Raw genomic sequence first — 5,479 nt, 5'->3', positions numbered from 1 at the left:
CCCTTCCCACTGGGCACACACTGGTTGAATCAACATTGTTTCCACGTCATTTTAATGAAATTACATTGAACCCACGTGGAATAGATGTTGAATTGATGTCTGTGCCCAGTATGTTCCATCAAAGGACTCCCCTTAGAGTTGCATCAACCAGTGCTTCTCTCTAACCAGTGTCTATGGGGGGGGAAGGTGCTGGTCATCCCATTGGATGGAAGCCACTGGGTGAACATGAAGGTCCTCATCAAATACCTGCACTCAAGAGGCCAAAGCATCACAGTGATTTGTCCATCCACCAACTGGTACATTGAGAAAAAGTCCCCTCACTACTCAAGCATCACCATCCCTATCTCTGGTGGTGGACTTGACAAGGAGTTCTTTAGTTGGTTTGTGCCCAGACTACTGCAGATCCAAAGAGATGGTCAAGACTTGTTGGCTCTTAAGGGTCTGCATCTTAAAGGGATGGGTTTAAAGGGCACTTTACACAGGGATGGGTTGGAGATGGTGACTCAGATATTTGAAGATACCGAGCTGTTGCTGTCATTCCTTCACGCTAACTATGATCTGTTTCTGATGGATCCTGCAAATGGTGGGTCTGTGTTTCTGGCTCAACACCTTGGTGTTCCTTTTGTCTTTAACGTCAGGTGGACAGTCCAGGGCAAGAGTCACTTTGCGATTGCCCCCTCACCTCTCTCATATGTCCCAATGATAGGAGCAAAGTTGACAGACAAAATGACTGGGCACAAACTGGTTGAACCAACATTGTTTCGTACATTGTCAATGTATTGTGACATGGAATCTACTTGAAAAATACATTGGATTTGCAAAAAGTCATCAACTTAAACTGTTGTTTTGAGGTTAAAATTTCAACAACAAGACCAACCTTGTATAAAATACGTTGAATTTGTACCTTTGAAACAATGTGAGATTTGCAACGTTAAATCCACTATCAGAAGAAACAAACAAACTGGGCAACTCCTCCTACTGGAGCATTGGCACATATACAGTTCTCCACATAGTTCAATAGTGGGGTCTGAAATGATTGACACCCTTAATAAAAATGAGCAATAATGACTGTATAAAATAAATAATTAAAATACTGAGCTAAATTGTATTCTCCAAAAAATTGGAAATGATAAATTTTATACTAATACAATTGCTCAGAGAAAGAGATTTTAGTAATTTTTTAAAATCTCAAAAGGTAGGGGTCAAAACTATTGACACCCCTAAATAAAGTAGTCAAAAGTTTGTTATATTCCTCAAAATAATAGGAATATGGGAACAATTACTAATGTGCCTTTCGTGTAAGCCCCTGTTTTTCCAGATGACTGTGTGATCTCGGTGGCCGATGTGAGCCAAATGTTGAAACAGGTTAACAACCACAAGGTCACTGAGCCAGACGGAATACCAGTGCGTGCTCTCAAAGCATGCACAGACCACCTGGCAAGTGTCTTCCGGGACATTTTCAATCTATCCTTGTCCCAGTCTGTAATCCTGTAACCATGTGCTCTGAGAGTCGGGAAGCACGTTCAGGGAGTGAGTGTTTTAATAAAATAAACAAAATACAAAACAAGAAACACTAACGGCACAGAGACAATAAACAGAAACAATAATGCCCAAAGGGAGTGACATATATAGGGAAGGTAATCAGGGAAGTGATGGAGTCCAGCTGAGTCTGATGACGCGGAGGTGCGTGTGACGATGGTGACAGGTGTGCGCCATAACGAGCAGTCTGGTGACTTAGAGGCCAGAGTGGGGGCTCACATGACAAATCCTTACATATTTCAAGCTGACTACCATTGTCCCTGCTCCCAAGAGCTCCAAGGTAACTGCCTAAATGACTATCGCCCTGCAGCACTCAGATCTGTACTTATAAAGTGCTTTGAAAGGATGGTCATGACACACATCAACACCATCATCCCAGACACACTAGACCCACTCCAATTCGCATACCACCCCTACAGATCCACAGATGATGCAAACTCAACTGCACTTCACATGGCCCTCTCCCACCTGGACAAGAGGGGAAATAACTATATGAGAATGCTGTTCATAGACTACAGCTCAGCGTTCAACACCATAGTCCCTTCCAAGCTCATCACCAAGCTAAGGACCCTGGGACTGAACACCTCCCTTTGCAACTGGATCCTGGATTTCCTAATGGGCCACCCCCAGGTGGTGAGTGTAGGCAACAACACCTCTGCCATGCTGACCCTCAACACAGGGACCCCTCAGGGGTGTGTGCTTAGTCCCCTCCTGTACTCCTTGTTCACCCATGACTACGTGGCCACGCATGACTCCAACACCAACACACGACGGTGGTAGGCCTGATCACTAAAAGTGATGAGTCAGCCTACAGGGAAGAGGTCAGAGACATAGCAGTGTGTTGCCATGACAACAACCTCTCCCTCAACATCAGTAAGACCAAGGAGCTGATCGTGGACTATAGGAGAATATCAACAGGGCTTTTGCATCTCTAATGACCTAACGTGGTGCACACACACCGCACAGTCGTGATGCGGGCACGACAGTGCCTCTTCCCCCTCTACATTATGTGGGATAGCCTGTGTTGGGCTGGTGTAGGCTAGCCCGTGTCGAGCTAGTGTTGGCTTGCTGTGGGCTAGCCTGTGCTGGGCCAATACGTGTTTGCGTGGTGTGGGCTTTGTGTGGGCCAGGCCCTGCAAACCCTGCCCACCAAATAACCACATGGGGTGATGTTTACTGGGAAGCTGCTTCATCATGATCACCATTATAAAAAAGAAAGTGATTGTTTTAAATGGAAACAAAGAAATTGCTTCATCCTTATTATTCAATTATGAAAAATGCTGAAAGAGCAATGTGGTGTATGTCTGTGTTTGTCTGGAACTCCCTCTCTGACTGTATTATCTTTAAAGGGGCACCATGAGCTAGACAGATCAACAACAACACAGACATGTATATTATTTGTGTGGCAGTGGCAGTTGTACTCAATGTGAATTATGTATGACATTTCTGCCATGCTGCTAAATCGAACAATACAATCACCCAGTTTTGACCCACTATGCTGTTTACTTTCTGCATCTACATCAAATCGCTGAGTCCACCTTTAAATAAAGCAAGGAGTAAACTCTAGTCTGCCAGCCTTCAAGAGGATACGTCTGTCTTCTTCCATTTTACTCTGAACTCTTCCCTTTCCATAACGTCCTGCCGATGATGGCAATTTGTATTCACCCAGCAATCCTCAAGGCCTTGTCCTTGAGACATGCTCTGTGTTTAATACTGTATGGTGTTTTCACCAACAATATTGGAAAAAGCGTTGAGTAATGCAATCCTTTCCTCTGGGTTCATAATGGTAGCCTAGTGTGGGCTTGATTCAGGACCTATTCAGTAAACATTGTGTAATGGCATTTCGAGGATGAAATCTCTGATGTCCTACCGATGCACTTAGAGAGTGTTGTGGCTGGTGGAGAGCCCTGACCATGTTGACTGAAATTCACTGGCACTGAACAACAGGCTGGCACAGCAGCCACTTAGGCCTGTAGCTCTAATGGGAAAGTGTAGCAGATGACCGCTAATCGACGCTAGCTTAGTGTCTCACAGTGAGGTTACCTTCCCCAAGACCTAAAGTACTGCAAAACAAAGAGTAGGGTCCCATAGGCTGGTCTTTGTGTAGCCTGGACTGCCTTTGCATGTTCTCCCTGTAGGACGGCTTATAGAGGACAGTCTTCAACATCTCCAGGGAGACATCTCTGTCTACGGTGGAGATGTCCACTATCTTAGCCACTCCCTTAGCCACTCCCTTAGCCCTCCTCCTGTTGAGGTTATCAGGCCGATCGAAGATAAACGGGAGGCCAACTATGGGGACACCTTGGTAGATGGCCTCCTGGACTCCGTTGGTGCCGCCGTGGCCAATGAAGGCCCGGGTCTTGGGTTGTCCCAGGAAGTCATTGTGGGGGAGCCAGTCCACCAGTAAGGTGCTGATGCCCAGGGAGGCGGGTGTCTTCCCAGTGTGCCTCCAGATGACCTTCTGAGGCAGTTGGGCAAAGGCAGCGGCGATTCCCTCAGCGTTGTCCTCAGGTAGCTGTCCTACCAAGGTCTCCAGGGACATGAGGATGACCCCATGGTCCCCGGAGCTCTGGACAAAGTCCTCCACGGCCTGGGGAAGCGGCTTGGAGGGCTTGCACTGGAAGCCACCCATTTAGGCCATATTTGGAATGGTGGGACACGGAAACTCCAAGATAAACTAATTCTTCATGAGCCAAATGACTGCTGCCTGGAAAAAGCCAGGTAGTGAATCTCAGGGCCGAAGTGACGTTGGACAAATGAAATGCAGCTAATGGTTTAGAACGTATGCGCTTCCGAATGTACTTCGGCCCCTCTATCCCTGAGGGAAAAATTAAGGGTTTTAAAACACTACGATTAGACACAAGTTTTAGAAACTAGACACACTTAAAACTTCAATATGTCCATCAATTACTTGAAAAGGGTACTCTAAAATAATTTGAAAAACTGAGCTATGAGTTTAATATACCAAGGTTAGACTTCTTCAGTTATCTACAAATTCGAAGCTTTCTATCCAAACTGGATAAGGTTACAAGGCACCCCCTCGGCCATTGAACAATAATTAGCCAGAGTTCAGGAGAATGAATACACCGGCTTTATCAGCCAAGAACATTTACATTTTAGTCATTTAGATACAAATTCATAATTTAAATGTTGGATTCACGTATCCATCTCAACCAAAAGTGAAGTGTTCTGTTGTGTAATTTAAAATGTTTTTGTAAATTGCACACTGCCAATGATGAAGTCTGTAAAAAGACTCAAATGCTTCCCACAGTTGTGTCAAGTTGGCTGAATGTTCTTCGGGTGATGGACCATTCTTGATAGACACGAGAAACTGTTGAGCATGAAAAAAACGGCAGCGTTGTAGTTCTTGACACAAATCGGTGAGCCCTCTTCACCCTCTGAATGGCACACATACACAATCCATGTCTCAATTGTCTCGAGACTTAAAAATCGTTCTTTAACCTATCTCCTCCCCTTCATCTACACTGGTTGAAGTGGATTTAACAAGTGACATTGTCACGCCCTGACCATAGAGAGCTTTTATTCTCTATGTTGGTTAGGTCGGGGTGTAACTAGGGTGGGTCATCTACTGTAGGTCATTATATTTCTATGTTGGCCTGGTATGGTTCCCAATTAGAGGCAGCTGTTTATCGTTGTCTCTGATTGGGGATCATATTTAGGCAGCCATTTCCCCTTTGTGTTTTGTGGGATCTTGTCTATGGATAGATAGATTTATTGTTTTGGTTTTGCTATGAGTTTCACTTAGAAATAAAAAGATGTGGAACCCATATCACACTGCACTTTGGTCCACTTATTATGACGATCGTGACAGACATCAATAAGGGATCATAGGGTTCACCTGGTGTTCATAATGTTTTGTATAGTCAGTGTAAGTACAGTGCCTTCAGAAAGTATTCATACTCCTTCACCAAATTTTGTT

The 5,479-nt window shown here is 44.8% G+C and overlaps 1 pseudogene; it reads right to left on the bottom strand.

Annotated features, from left to right (window-relative positions):
* Nucleotides 1-3,559: 3,559 nt before the first annotated feature.
* LOC118965022 (UDP-glucuronosyltransferase 2B1 pseudogene) lies at nt 3,560-4,171 on the bottom strand (annotated as a pseudogene).
* Nucleotides 4,172-5,479: the final 1,308 nt, after the last annotated feature.

Source organism: Oncorhynchus mykiss, chromosome 6 (genome assembly GCF_057628025.1).
Source record: "Oncorhynchus mykiss isolate SJ-2025 chromosome 6, ASM5762802v1, whole genome shotgun sequence".
Lineage (NCBI taxonomy): Eukaryota > Metazoa > Chordata > Actinopteri > Salmoniformes > Salmonidae > Oncorhynchus > Oncorhynchus mykiss.
Note: the sequence above shows the minus strand (reverse complement) of the source record. Positions and strands in the feature narration are given on the sequence as shown.